The sequence below is a fragment of the Ipomoea triloba genome, chromosome 3 (assembly GCF_003576645.1).
Source record: "Ipomoea triloba cultivar NCNSP0323 chromosome 3, ASM357664v1".
NCBI classification, from domain to species: Eukaryota; Viridiplantae; Streptophyta; class Magnoliopsida; order Solanales; family Convolvulaceae; genus Ipomoea; species Ipomoea triloba.
In genome coordinates this window covers 32,280,575-32,297,489 of record NC_044918.1, presented here as the reverse complement: position 1 = coordinate 32,297,489, position 16,915 = coordinate 32,280,575, and positions in this window count along the sequence as shown.

Sequence of the window (16,915 nt, the reverse complement as noted above, 5' to 3'; positions counted from 1 at the left end):
TGACGATGCAGAGGCTGATGAAGTACGCTCGCAAGGGGTGTGAAGTGTACCTCTGTTTGATGCAAGAAGCTGGAATGGAAGAACCTGAACTAAATCAAATCCCGGTGGTGCGTGAATTTCCCGATGTGTTCCCAGATGACCACACGGAAATGCCGCCAGAAAGGGAGGTGGAATTTACCATCGACCTCGTACCGGGAACCGCACCAGTCTCGAATGCACCTTATCGAATGGCACCGAAGGAGATGGAAGAATTGAAGGCTCAATTGGCAGAGTTATTCGAGAAGGGATTTATTAGGCCAAGTGTGTCACCTTGGGGCGCACCGGTACTGTTTGTGAGGAAAAAGGATGGGAGCCTAAGACTGTGCATTGACTATAGGGAGCTCAATCGAGTCACAGTGAAGAACAGATACCCATTGCCCAGGATCGACGACCTGTTTGATCAACTGAGGGGAGCGGGCGTGTTTTCAAAAATTGATTTACGGTCAGGGTATCACCAAGTACGAGTCGCGGAACCGGATATTTCTAAAACCGCATTCCGGACTAGGTATGGGCACTACGAATTCACGGTCATGCCGTTCGGAGTGACCAACGCACCAGGAACTTTCATGGACTTAATGAACAGGATTTTCCTTCCATACTTGGATAAGTTCATTGTTGTCTTCATAGATGACATTTTGGTTTATTCTAAGACACCGGAAGAGCATGAAAAGCATCTCAGGACGACGTTACAAATGTTGAGGGAAAAGAAACTTGACGCAAAACTTTCAAAGTGCGAATTTTGGAAAGAGGAAGTAGCATTCCTAGGTCACATAATCACCAGGGAAGGAATAGCGGTGGATCCAACTAAAATAAGAGCCGTAATGGAATGGGAACCACCCAAATCGGTTACAGAAGTCCGAAGTTTCTTGGGGTTGGCAGGATATTACAGGAGATTTGTCCAGGATTTCTCAAAGATAGCAAGACCTTTGACCAATCTGCTCAAGAAGACTACCAAATACAGTTAGAGTGGAGAATGCGAGCATGCGTTTCAGGAACTCAAGAAGAAGTTAACGACTGCCCCAGTGTTAACCTTACCTGTGGGAACGGAAGGCTATGAGCTATACACAGATGCGTCTCACAAAGGACTAGGATGTGTCTTGATGCAACATGGAAGGGTAATAGCTTACGCATCTCGTCAACTAAAACCACACGAGGCTAACTACCCAACCCACGATCTGGAACTAGCAGCTGTGGTGTTTTCCCTCAAAATCTGGCGACATTATCTCTATGGAATCACTTGCGAGATCTTTACGGATCATCAGAGTTTGAAGTACATCTTCACTCAGATCTTTACGGATCATCAGAGTTTGAAGTACATCTTCACTCAGATCTTTACGGATCATCAGAGTTTGAAGTACATCTTCACTCAAAGGGATCTTAACTTAAGACAAAGGAGATACATCTTCACTCAAAGGGATCTTAACTTAAGACAAAGGAGATGGTTGGAGTTAATAAGGGATCTTAACTTAAGACAAAGGAGATGGTTGGAGTTAATCAAGGACTATGATCTGGAAATCCAATACCAAGAGGGTAAGGCAAACAAGGTAGCAAATGCTTTGAGCCGAAAGCCAAATCATGCTCTCTGGGTACTACCTGAACAATTATGCAAGGATTTTCAGAAACTCAATCTGGAAATAACAATGTGTGGTCAGGCAGACCAAGAGATGAAGTTATATTACCTATCGGCCACTCCAGCCCTATTTGAAGAGATCAAACAAGCCCAAGGGGAGGACGACTGGGTAAAGAATATCAAAGAGAAGATGGTGGATGGAAAACAGGGTCCATTTGAATTGCATCCGGATGGGAGCATGAGATTCAAAGGCAGATGGATCATACCTGCAAGTTGTAAGGAATTAATGAACCAATTAATGAGAGAAGGTCACAACACACCTTATTCTGTTCATCCAGGAGGGGACAAACTGTACAAGGATTTGAGGCAAAATTTCTGGTGGATGGGCATGAAGAAGGATATTGCGGAATTTGTTGCTAAATGTTTGAATTGTCAAAAGGTTAAGGCAGAGAGAAGTAAGCCGAAAGGGTTGCTACAACCATTGGAGGTTCCTCAATGGAAGTGGGATTCAATCTCCATGGATTTTGTGGGAGGATTGCCAAGGACAAGAGCCGGAAATGACCAAGTATGGGTTGTTGTTGATCGGTTAACCAAGACGGCAAGATTTATTCCGATGAACAAAACTTGGTCAATGGAGAAGATGGCAAGAGCCTACATCAAGTATGTGGTTAAATATCATGGGATAGCACGCGATATTATTTCAGACCGAGATTCACGGTTCCTATCGAGATTTTGGGAAACATTACAGGTAGCCATGGGTACGCAACTCAAGATGAGCACTGCCTTTTACCCTGCCACTGATGGTCAAACGGAGCGAACAATCCAAACCTTGGAAGATATGCTCAGAGGTTGTGCACTCGATTTCCAGGGCTCGTGGGATGAGATGTTGGATCTAATTGAATTCTCATACAACAACAGCTATCATGCCACTATAGGAATGGCTCCTTACGAAGTATTATATGGACAGAAGTGTCGGAGTCCACTATGTTGGAGCGATAAGAGTGATGCTATTATTCTTGGACCTCAGTACTTACAAGAAACCATTGAGGCAATCAAAGTGATTCAGGGGAGAATGAAGATCGCACAAGATCGCCAAAAGTCTTATGCCGATCTAAGGCGACAATCCATAGAGTACCAAGTGGGAGAGAAAGTATTATTGAAAGTCTCACCCACCAAAGGGGTCAAAAGATTTGGAAAGAAAGGGAAACTGAGCCCTCGACTTATAGGACCCTATGAAATTCTAGAAAGAGTGGGAAATCTAGCATACCGATTGGCCCTACCCATCGAGCTGGACCGAGTACATAATGTGTTTCATGTCTCTCAATTGAAGCGATATGTACCTGATGTATCTCATGTACTGGAGCCGGAGGGACTGACAATGGATGATTCATTGACGTATGAAGAGAGACCAATTCAAATCTTGGATTCTAAAACCCGAGACACGAGGAGAAAGTCGATCCGGATGGTCAAAGTTCAATGGTCAAACCATAGCCCAGAGGAAGCTACCTGGGAATTGGAAGACGCGATGATGGAACGATATCCAGAGTTGTTTAACTCAAGTAAGTAAGAGTCAATCTACTTGTTATGTGTCTAAGATAGTTGATGTGCAATGTTCTATGTGTTAATTGTCATATGTGTGCATGAAAGTAGGTAGCGGTTTACTGAGAAAGTAAGTTTCGGGGACGAAACTTTTCTTAAGGGGGGTAGACTGTAACCCCTCACCTATTTCGGTAAAATTAAGGTTCTAAAAATATTTCTTTAGGCTATAATATTCATGAGATGACCTCCCGATGCCTCAAAAGAATTATTATAAGTAAGGACAGTTAGTAATAAGCTGCAATCGTACGTCCCGGTCACGAACCGTAAAAATTTTAGGAATTTTGTTCGGACCCGTTTGTCCTAGGAAATGGATTTTTAGACACCATACTATTATTCTGGAATTTCCTATTTAATTAGGTTAGCCCATAGCAGCTAAAAATTATTTGTGATCGTACATCGCAAAATTTCGCAGTGTACCGAACCTGGCCCAATTTTGAGTTCTAGACTGGAATAAATTTTTGGACTCGAGAATTATTTGAATTGAATTAGTTTCTACCGAGGATTCATCTGTTTTAATCCCAAGCAGTCTAAGTTAAGATATTTTGGATTATTTTATTCCAATTTAAGTTGGATCTTATCACATAAGCTTGGACTAGTCAACTAAGAGTGGAGTAGTTATAAGGCAATTTTTTTTTCTCCTTTTTCCTTGTGGTTGCCGAAAAAAGAGGGGAGAGAAAGAGTGAGAGGATTCTTCATCATCTTCATCAACCTTCAAGACTCCATAGCTAACATTTTTTCATAAATCTCAAGATATTCGGTAAAACTCCAATTTTATTCGGTAGATAGCTTTATTTTTCATCCTAGAACATGAATCTAAGCTTAAATCTCTTAAAATCATGTGTTATGTCGTTGATGGAATTCTAGGGTTTTAAGGTGAATTGGGGGAAAATCATCCACAAAGGTCTCCTACAAAATTTGAAACCCGGTTGAGGTAAGGAATCCCTTTAATTGGTTGAGGTTGTTCAAAACTAGATAATTGATAGTTGGTTGAAATATAATGGACTCTAGGTGAAATCTTTGGGTATATGATGAATGTGTATGTATATATAAATTGTGTACACATTTGAGTATATGTACGTATGGTACAAGATATATATACATATTAATATGCTTTGTGTTCATATATATATATATATATATATATATATATATATATATATATATATATATAAAATGCATATGTACGTGTGATGTATATATATATATATATTATAAATATTATGTACCCATTTTATGGGCAAATGTAGTGTAGTATATGCATATATGTGTTTATGCTTATATATATATAGGAAACTGTATGAGTATATATATGTACATATACACGTGTGGTGTGAGTGTAGCTAAGTTATATATATATATATGTACATATAACTATGTATGTGTAATATATATTTTTATAGCTATTAGGTATATATATACGTGTAGTATAGTATATATATATATATGTATAATTCATATAGGTGACTTATGTATATATACTTGAAAATCGTGTATATATGTACATATATGGGTATGTATGTGTTAATAAAATGTCGTATTATGTATACAAATGTGGTAAAATGTCACCTTGGTGTATAGTATATGGTATGTATAACCCACGATTATATATGTGGTTAGTGAGAAAAATAAATATATGTTATGTGTTATGCATGTGTTGAAGTTGGGAAATGTATATGTTATATACATTGAGATGTATGTGTCAAATGTGAGACTTATGTGATAAATGTAGAGTTGGAAGTATAGAGTAGTTACACTTGAACTACTTGTGTGAAAGGATGTTAGTGGATCACCCAAATGTTTTGAAAAAGAAAAGGAGAATTTTTGAATTAGGGTAAAAAGAGAATTAATTCCCGAGTTTTGGGATGGACCCAAGTAGGTCCAAAATATTTTCAATGTAAGAAAAGGGAAAGAGTAGAAAAATGTTTTCAAACCTTAGTTCTAGTAAAAGTTGTGAGGGATCTTGTTAACCACGGAATAAAGATGAGCTTAAAGTGCCTATTCCGCATGGTAATTATGTGTATGATCAATCATACTGTGGGCGAAGTCTATTCGCCGAGTACTATATCACTCGGAAGGAAAAGGTACTCCTACGGGGGTGTGCACACTTAAGTATAGTCACTCTATGTTCGGGTAGGTGTCGTTCTTATGAACCTAGTGAGGCTAGCTAGGAATCATTCCAACGCTCCTATAAGTCCAGGGGATCAGTATTAGACCGGGCGATGACCATTGAACCCGAGTTCAACGATCCAAGTGGTCAAAGGTGGAGAAAGACTCCAAAGGCCTCACACTTTCTATCTAGGACTAAGTAGAATTTTGAAATATGAATGTAGTTACTCCGTAACTACGGGAAAGAAAGCTGTGACAAGTGTTATTTACCCAAAGGTTGTGGGTGATCTCTCTCCTTGAAAAGTGAAAAGTGGTGAGAATTTCATTATGAGAGAAAGATTTCTACTAAAGTGATTGCAAGCAAGATGTGTGAATTATATTTTATACTACTTGCTAGTATGCTTACTTGTTAGCAATATATTGTTGAGTATGTCAATGAATATCAACTGACCTTGACAAGAGGGGAAATGCTATAAGACATTATTGAATGCTACTCATACTGTATGCAAGTTGTTAATTATAACTGTTGCAGGTAGAATCTTGCAGATAAGTAAGGTATAGGGTTTTCTATATAATCCTTTTTTTTTTTTTACAAAACCTTTACTTAGTTATAAATAACCCTTGGATATCCTTACTTAGCCGTCGTGCTAACTACACTTCACTGTGTTCTTATCAGATGCAGTCTAGTGTCAGTTCTTGCAGTCCGGTGAGCTCCGAAAGCTCACCGGAGTACGTTTGTCAGGGTATGGACTATGATGTTTATATACAGATGATGGAGGGAGAAGACCCGTACGCACCCGGTTATGCTCCCGAGGCTCCCACGCACCCAGATACTCCTATGGCTCCGTCGGCCCCTTTTGTCTCTTGCCCGGTTATGGACGAGGTCCAGGCTGCTTATGGCTTTTACCCCATAGAGCCGTTAGATGGTAGCGACCCCCTGGAGTTCATTGTGCACTACCCCTACCCTTGGGACCCTAGCCCTCGGGATGTTTGGGAGGAGTGGTCGATGGTCATAACCACTTCTCGGTTTTTGGACCATATTACCTAGTATGAGGGGGAGTGGCACCTGGTCTGGGGAGAGTTCACCGGTCCCGTGTACCGCATGCTTGACTAGACGTCGGATCCTTAGGAGTCTTTGGAAATTTTTGGTGTACATATATTTTTGTAGCCTTAGAGATGGCTAGGCATGACCAGTTGCGTCTAGGTTGAACCTTGGTTGGTATTTTGGCCCGAGGGGCAATCTGATGTATGTATTTTTTTGCAAGATTATTTACTTTGATTAATGAAGCTTCACCAGTTGGTATGTATGAAAGTGTTAAGTATCTGTTGAGTGTTTGTTGTGATGAGAATAATTCCTTTAGCATGTGCACCTAGAGTGAGGGTTATCGCGAAATGATAGAACTCTCTCTCTAGGTGTGGCGGTAATGCCTCGAATGTACGGGAAGGTAGGTCCGGGGTGTTACATTGTGTAATAGGACAAGATTACTTTGTGATTCATTTGAAGATCATCTCATTAGTTGTTTGATTGCAGTTGGTGAATACAAAGGAAAGCATGTCTTCATTCCAAGAATTCCTCTTGAGCCATTAGATGATGAAATTGTCCAATACCCTTTAAAAGAACCCAATTTCATGTTAAAGTCTGTTTTGCCATGACAATTAACAAAGCTCAAGGGCAAACACTAGATTTTGTTGGAATCTACTTGAAAGAGCCAGTTTTTAGTCATGGAAAGTTATGTCACTATGTTTGGGCAAAAAAAGTTGATTCTGTCAAGATGATTATATTCAGTGATGATGGTCACAACAAACTGACAAATATTACAAATAATATTTTTTATCAAAAAATCTTGGAGTACATTTCTCAAAACACCGTTACACAAGACAACAACTAACACCATGTCTCACGTTTATTGATGTTAGTTTTGTTTACCCTCTTATTTCAAGTTTAAATAAATATCATGTTTTTGGATATCAATTTGTGAAAGATATTGAATTGAGATAGTTGAATTCAAGTAGTACTTATGTTATTATTTTTAGTACGTACTATTGACTCGGTTACAATGTAGTATCTGTTCATACATACTTCTCAACCTACTGAAGGTGACCTCTCACTTAGAAGAGCCACAACTATGCCGCTTAACCAGAAGGTCTTTGGCGTGTGATATGTTATCCAAAACAAATGCATGGTCTTTGGCGTGTGATATGTTATTCAAAACAAATGCATGGTCTTTGGCGTGTGATATGTTATTCAAAACAAATGCATGTAATTTCTAAATTCAATTTACTCTCTTTTCTTGTTCTCAAATTTTTTTTATTAAGTTTCTTAGCTTATTGATTGAGGAGTTGTCTAGTTGTTAATTATCACTAGTATTTGTCTCGTGCGATGCACAGATTAAATATTTAAAATATTTAAACTTTATGTTGTATTATTAAAAATTATTACTGTTATTTAATTTAATATATAAAAATAAAATATGATGTTTATTTCAAAATAAAAAATTGAATTGACATGGTATATAATCTAATTTATTTAAATTAGTATCTCTCTCTCTCTATATATATATATATATATATACATATTTATTTATTTATTTATTATATTTAGTAAATTAGGTAGATGAGTTTTAGTTTTACTTTCGATGCAAATGGAGAAAGTGATATAATCTGTACTATTTTCATGTGAGAAAAAAGCCTTATATCTAGCTTGTTAGTATAATCTGTACTGTGTAAAAATGAATCTTTTAAGCTAACCTTAAAGTTATTGATAGAATTTATATTCTTATTTCTGTGCGAGGATGTGTAAAAACTTGGAGGTAGAAGATTTTGTATCAAGTGCTCTATATAGCAGATGGAGATAACCGAGGGATTATAACTTGATTGTAAGTGTACCCACTGTTTTACCGTACTAATAATACCTTATCAGTATATCACTATATTGACTTCACATCATACAATTTACATATGTGGATGATAGCTATAAAACCCCAAAAAAAAGTGATTAGAAAAGTTGGCAGTTACCTTTGTTCTCTGTTATGTGCTTCCTTTTGTTTCCTATACCCCTGATCTTGTGAGTTATCTTTGTTCTCTGTTATGTGCTTCCTTTTGTTTCCTATAACTCCTGATCTTGTGAGTTACATTTGTTCTCTGTTATGTGCTTCCTTTTGTTTACTATAACTCCTGATCTTGTGAGTTACCTTTGTTCTCTATTATGTGTTTCCTTTTGTTTCCTATAATTTCTGATCTTGTGAGTTTCTCCATAGTACTTAATTTTTGAGATGGTAGTACAACTACAATAATTTTTTAAACCATAGTGTTTTGTTTTAATTCTGAAGCAGGTATGTATAGCTTAAGTTAGTTTGTGTAAGTTTTATTTGTGGTGCATTTGTGCCTAATAGCTGGAGGTTATAGTACAATAAAAGATATACTTATGCATTCAAATTAAAAAACTTAACCATGTTGACAGAGCTTCAAGTAATAAAGGCTGTGATAATAATTTCTAGGATTTATTTTTCATGTAAAACTTGGGTTTTATGTCATTACCTGCAAATTCATATAAGAATGTGATACCAATTTTTAGCATTTTTTAACAAATTATAAATTTTAATTCGGTCTATTCTATATGCCACAAATATTATATGAAATCTGATTTCTATAAATGTTAGCGGCCTAAATTCAAATGTTAACAAATGTTCTTTAATTAATCTTCATTTGTTTTTTTTTTTTTGAGTACTACTGACTCTGTTAACATTTGAATTTAGGCCACCGAGTGCCACTAGACCACAAGGTCTTTGGCACCTTCATTTGTTTATTTTATAATAAAATATATTTTAAATATTTCCAACTTTTATATAATGCATCTTGTATAATACCGCAAAATAAAGAATAAATCCATAGAAAGTAATATAAAAAGTTTCATTCCCAAGCTGGTTATATTTTTTTAGTTTGTTTAGCTCTTAATGGGTAAATGGTCATATACACTTCTCTAATAATGCATTAGGCAACCAAGTCAGTTTCCAAATTGATAATGCATTAGGCAACCAACAGGTCATAAATAATAATGCATCTTGTTTAATATCATACATTAGGCAACCAATTTTTTTTGGGTTTAAAAATCAGTGCATATAATAGATGAAGAATTGCAGTTTTACGTGGGGTGATTCGTCAAAAGATATTTGTGTTAAAACGGAAAGTCAGTGACTCCCCGAGTGTCGATCTCGAAGGAGGGACGTGGAGGTGTGTCAAGTGTTCGGGAGTTTACTTGATTGAGTCTTGCATGAGATTCGAGTGTGGTGAGTGGTGAATTGTGAGTGAAGGGAGTTCATAAAGTTTGGTTTGAGTGCAAGAAAGTAATAATGTAAAAGAGTTTGACAATATGTAAAAGGGGTAGGGATTGGATAGTGTTCATCTATGTTGCATCTTGGTGTGTCTAAGGTAATGGATAAACAAGACAAAGATGTTGGCTATTCAACAGTGTGTGTTCTTAGTCCTTTTCCACCTTTGCGTACTAAGACTTCTTTAACTTAGGAGTGCCTTCAAGCATCCAAAGCTCTAAGAGGAATTTTATCAAACACTTGAGCTACACACTATCCTACTATTCTTAAGAAGTCCATAGGAACTATGATTTTTTCAAAGCTCCAAATCCTAACTCTAATCAAAGACATGAAAGAGCCAAGAGCTCAATCTCTCATCTAGATTGGACAATTCCAAACAAGATCTTATCAAAACAACATTCAATAGACAAGAATAGATAACCCAACAATCTAAGAATTTAGATCCAAAATATAGATATAAGATCATCACACTAGCAACATATCTTCACACAATCCAAATCCCTATATTAAACTAGCCACACATGATATGAAATTCAAGACAAAAGCTAATTTAATCCAAGAGCAAGATAGCAAAATATAATAGAAATGTAATAGAGATCACCTAGAATGAAGTAGTCCTTCAATCCAAGCTTGTTGTCTTCTACAATGGAAATCTACCTAAAACTAATCTAAAAAATGAGAAGAAAATGGAATAGCAAAAGTCTCTCTAAATTTCTGGGAACATCCTTTGAAAATCTATCAAAGGAGTTTAAATAGTCTCTGAAAAGCAACCCTAGTGATTTTTCCGCGCAATGCAGTCTCCACGCCAGCTCACACGCGTGTGAGCGTGCGTGGGAGGTTACTGGATTGTTTCCACGCATACTCACACACGTGTGGCCATCCTCTTGGGTCCTCCGGGGCTCCAATCTTGCCTGGTTCGTTCTTTAAGCTCAACTTTTGTTCCTATTGGCTCCCGGGGCTCCTGTTTCACCTCCTTTAGGCTAAATGTAGCTTTTGTGTGTTGGTTAGTGAATTTAAAGCATTTATGAACATAATTCATCATGTAAGGATGCTATAAACGTGACAAAACACCCTAATATGCACTTGATTTAAGAGTATCTCGGAGGCTTATCAAATTTTCCACACTTTGGTTCTTGCTTGCCCTCAAGCAAGACAATTTACTATTGAAGCACATAAGTCTCCGAGATACCTTCTCATGTAAAACAAAGCTTTTGGCAAGTCAAAATGATGGGTGTCTAAGACTGTTGAAACGGGAGAAATCATTTGTGTTATCTACAAAAGATTTTGGTCAGATGTCATCAACTCAAGAAATATTTTTGGGAAATAAAAACCTTTCGTAGATAAACAAGTAGAATAAAGGATCACACTCCTCGCACCATACGCAAGCATGCATTTCGGAAGTTTTGGTTCACCTTCTATTTAATTAGGGCCTCTAGCCGATCCCGCTAGTGGGAACGATGTGCACTAGCTAATCAACTTTTCCAACCTTATACACCAAAGCCCAACGTAAATATAAATGAAGGTAGGGGCATGGACCACTCACCGCTTTTGGCTTAGCGCGGTCCCTCTTTTCTTCTCATTTCCTAGAATAACATCATCGAGCCACCCGACTTCACATGGAGCTCCATGCTTTTTCGAAGACAGTGCAATGGGTACCCGAATCCTAGCGAAGCAGCTCACCTCATCTCTTATTTTCTCAATTCTTGGGATCTTTTTATGCGAACAACCGACTCCAGATAAAGCTTTTTTTTGCTTACCGAAGACTATGGTTGAACGCAACCCAACGAATTGGCTTCCCTCAATTTTTAAACTTAGTGATTGGCCTTTTGCCTTTTCGACTTCTCTCCATGTCAACCCTTCATGCCTTTTTCTATTTATGATCAAGGGATTTTTTTTTCATTAAGCTTACTAACAGGCTCACCTTTTGCCTCATACCCTACCAAATTAGTCCAATACCGGGCCTCGCTAATTTTATCTTTCTCAAATTAAAAAGTGCACACTCCCACTTCGAGAGATCCTTGACTAAGGTCCTAAGTAAATAAGAGGTGAACATCATGCAAGAAGGCAAGAAGTAAACTTATTTTGGCTCTAAACACTCTCATGGGTGCGAAAAGTAACTTCCTCAAAGATATTTCGAGAGTAAAAATTTTTGGGCATCTAGTCAAAATTCTCTCTAGATAACACAAATAATAACTCTCTTTTCAAACTGCAAATTCACCCGCTTATCATTCCCAAGAGCTTCAACTTTCTTATTCTAAGCATATAAGCAAACAAAGCACAAAGTGCGTCCTTTCCACACTTTAAGATAAACATCGTCCTCGATGTTTCCATACGGTACAGGGTAAAGGAACAAACAGGGATTCTAAGGATTAGACAAATAAAAAATCCCTTTCCACACTTTGGAATTTACTCTGGGATATAGGGTACATGCTAATGATCCTATATAACATGGTAAGCTCAAACATAACACATACACAAAGCTATAAAAACGAAATTTTTTCACACTTTAAAGATCAAAACGAGGCTTAAAATTAAAAAAGGGATTAGAGGATAAACCAAGTATGCATCCCACTTTCCACACTTTAGCTTCCAGCATAGGTCTGCTCCCGTTATCGATGCTCTATAAGAAATGGAGACATAACATACAAAAAGGCTTTTCGAAATGCTATTCAATTATTGTAAGCTGATAGAAATATAAAAGCAATCAAACATAAACATAGATAACTAAGTATGTAAATATAAAATAAGCAAAATTATTCAAGTAACTAGCAAATATCAAAATTCATAAAAAGTAAAGCAGTTGAAATGTAAAAAACATAAAGCGATAAAAATAAAGTAAAGGAAAGTAAAGTAAATAAAGTCGGAACCCCGCGCATAGGGAACCTAATGTTTAGTGGGACAGACAACCAAAGGTAACCAATGTCATTCGGACTTCAGAATCACGGAACAAGTGTCAGGATTGAGAACGGATGAGGAAGGTGTCACTGATCGCCAAAGGATGGAGGGTGGAACTGGCTATCGAATTGAGCCTGAAGCTCTTGAATGATCCGAGCATTCTCCTCAACTGCTCTTCGCATGCGAAGAAACTCTTCATTCTGGTTGGTTTTGAGTGCTAGTAACTGCTGGTCCTGCCTGTCCTGGCGTGCAAATACTAATGTGAACTGCCCTTCCTGCCAAGCTCGCTGCTTGTGCCAATAATTCATTTGCTCATCATGGAGCTGCTTATGGAAAGTCTGAGATGCTTCCCAGTCCATTGAAGTAGGGCCTTGCTCCTGTGCTGCGGCTGATTCGTCCTCCTCATTCTTATCATTATCCTCGTCAGTGTCATCAGAAGCTTCCAAGTCTGGCGCATCATCACCTCCCAACCTCAGATGCATAGCAAAGAACTCACCAACAGAGAAAGCAATCATGGGACCCTCATCTTTTTCTCCCAAAAGAAGGTCTGTTATGCCCAAACCCTGGCACAATCTAGTGACAAAAGGTCCAATGAAAACATTATGAACCTTAGGCTTAAGTTGGGTTTGATGCCATTTCCTTGCTTGTACTCCCATGTTGATTCTGACCTTGTTCTCCATGCACCATATATAAAAGAGATCTTGCTTATAGACTTTGTTTCAGTTGGTGGTCCTACCGGAGAGATTAACTGCGAAGGCCAATCTGATAGCCTTCAAAGCATTCCGAGTGATGAGGTTTGCCTTGAGGTTGGAGGAATTGTAGGCTGCATTGTTAGTTATGCTCCTCCAGTACTGAACAGCAACAGCCTCTGAATCGAAATCTTCCTTAAAGTCCTTGAAGTATGGTAAAGAAATGCTCTCGGCGGTGTGAAATCCAAGAGTAACACCTAAAGTGTTAACTGATAAGCTGTAGTGGTTGCCAAACAATCTGAACGAAATGGACTCTCTCGCGTTATTAACTTCCCTTCTAATCTGAAGTGTCGCAAAAAAATTCATAAGTGACTGGCGCAAATGTTGGTCCTCTCCACTCGAATAAACGGCGGAGTTGAGGGTGCCTTATTAGTCCATTCACCTCGTTCAGGCAACCAAAATCTGTTAGAATATTGTCATCAAAGAAACGGCCGACGCTTAGCTGCTTGCTTTTATAATCATCTACCACGGTGCGCTGAAGGGGTGTCAAGTGCCTAAGCAACCTTGATCCTCACTCCTGTGGAGCTTGTTGAACTACAGCTTGAGGTCGTGCTCGTGACCTACTGGATTCTCCGTGATCATGCTTGGATTTGTATGTCGTCCCATCCTACAAAATTTTAGAAATTAACACTCATGATAATTGGTTTTGAATAACTATCATTCAAATAAGTCACCATTGCATTCATGTAAAATTCCCTGTCAAGATAATGGATTTCAAACATATAGGGTTAAGGTGTAACACCCCGGACCGACTTGGTTTGTCGTACATCCGGAGGAGTTACCGCCACACCTAGAACGAGTTCTATCTTCTTTTGATAGACCCCACTCTAGGTGCACAGGCTAAACGAAAACTTTTACTTAACAACAACAACCACCCATCATAATATAATATATATATCTGCATTTATATATACATAAGTTTGCCCATCGGGCCAAAATATAAGTTAAGGATCATCCGCGACCCAACTAGTTGAGTTAGCCACCACTAAGGCTACAAAAGGCATTTACACAAAAGAATCTTTGTAACACCCCAATTTTCAACTCTTACATTTATTACAAATCAGTATTCATATGCTGCGGAAGCTTACATCTTATCAGTAGAAAACTGGGTGCTACCGCCACACCTAGAGTGAATTCTATCACCTCTTTGGCAAACTCCACTCTAAGTGCACAGGCTAAACTTACAACATTAACAACAATCCCTGTCTACATCAAAGAGTAGACCCCAACCTCAACTTCCATCCTATTCAGAGCTCATCGGGCTACAGGAACCCACCCTATATAACATCTGTTAACAGAAAACACATTGAAGTGTAGTTAGCACGACGGCTAAGTAAGGATATCCATGGGTTATTCAAAACTAAATAAAGGTTTTGTAAAAATTGTTACATAGGAAACCCTATACCTTACTCATCGGCAAAGATTATACCTGCAACAGTTATAAATAGCAACTTGCATACATTATGAGCAAAATTCAATAACGTCTCATATCATTTTACCTCTTGACAAGGTTATTTGGTAATCATTTACATACCCAATAATATATTGTTAAACAATTAAGCATACTNTTATGAACCTTAGGCTTAAGTTGGGTTTGATGCCATTTCCTTGCTTGTACTCCCATGTTGATTCTGACCTTGTTCTCCATGCACCATATATAAAAGAGATCTTGCTTATAGACTTTGTTTCAGTTGGTGGTCCTACCGGAGAGATTAACTGCGAAGGCCAATCTGATAGCCTTCAAAGCATTCCGAGTGATGAGGTTTGCCTTGAGGTTGGAGGAATTGTAGGCTGCATTGTTAGTTATGCTCCTCCAGTACTGAACAGCAACAGCCTCTGAATCGAAATCTTCCTTAAAGTCCTTGAAGTATGGTAAAGAAATGCTCTCGGCGGTGTGAAATCCAAGAGTAACACCTAAAGTGTTAACTGATAAGCTGTAGTGGTTGCCAAACAATCTGAACGAAATGGACTCTCTCGCGTTATTAACTTCCCTTCTAATCTGAAGTGTCGCAAAAAAATTCATAAGTGACTGGCGCAAATGTTGGTCCTCTCCACTCGAATAAACGGCGGAGTTGAGGGTGCCTTATTAGTCCATTCACCTCGTTCAGGCAACCAAAATCTGTTAGAATATTGTCATCAAAGAAACGGCCGACGCTTAGCTGCTTGCTTTTATAATCATCTACCACGGTGCGCTGAAGGGGTGTCAAGTGCCTAAGCAACCTTGATCCTCACTCCTGTGGAGCTTGTTGAACTACAGCTTGAGGTCGTGCTCGTGACCTACTGGATTCTCCGTGATCATGCTTGGATTTGTATGTCGTCCCATCCTACAAAATTTTAGAAATTAACACTCATGATAATTGGTTTTGAATAACTATCATTCAAATAAGTCACCATTGCATTCATGTAAAATTCCCTGTCAAGATAATGGATTTCAAACATATAGGGTTAAGGTGTAACACCCCGGACCGACTTGGTTTGTCGTACATCCGGAGGAGTTACCGCCACACCTAGAACGAGTTCTATCTTCTTTTGATAGACCCCACTCTAGGTGCACAGGCTAAACGAAAACTTTTACTTAACAACAACAACCACCCATCATAATATAATATATATATCTGCATTTATATATACATAAGTTTGCCCATCGGGCCAAAATATAAGTTAAGGATCATCCGCGACCCAACTAGTTGAGTTAGCCACCACTAAGGCTACAAAAGGCATTTACACAAAAGAATCTTTGTAACACCCCAATTTTCAACTCTTACATTTATTACAAATCAGTATTCATATGCTGCGGAAGCTTACATCTTATCAGTAGAAAACTGGGTGCTACCGCCACACCTAGAGTGAATTCTATCACCTCTTTGGCAAACTCCACTCTAAGTGCACAGGCTAAACTTACAACATTAACAACAATCCCTGTCTACATCAAAGAGTAGACCCCAACCTCAACTTCCATCCTATTCAGAGCTCATCGGGCTACAGGAACCCACCCTATATAACATCTGTTAACAGAAAACACATTGAAGTGTAGTTAGCACGACGGCTAAGTAAGGATATCCATGGGTTATTCAAAACTAAATAAAGGTTTTGTAAAAATTGTTACATAGGAAACCCTATACCTTACTCATCGGCAAAGATTATACCTGCAACAGTTATAAATAGCAACTTGCATACATTATGAGCAAAATTCAATAACGTCTCATATCATTTTACCTCTTGACAAGGTTATTTGGTAATCATTTACATACCCAATAATATATTGTTAAACAATTTGGTAATCATTTACATACCCAATAATATATTGTTAAACAATTAAGCATACTAGTACATACCCAATAATATATTGTTAAACAATTAAGCATACTAGTACATACCCAATAATATATTGTTAAACAATTAAGCATACTAGTAAGTAGTAGAAAACATAAATCACACATCTTACTTGTAATCACCTTAGTAGAAAAACATTTCCCTCATAATGAAATTCTCATCACTTTTCACTCTTCAAAGAGTGAGATCACCCACAACCTTTGGGTACTTAATTACTTGTCACATCTTTCTTTCCCGTAGCTACGGCGTAACTACATTCACATTTCAAAATTCCTCTTAGTCCTAGATAGAAAGTG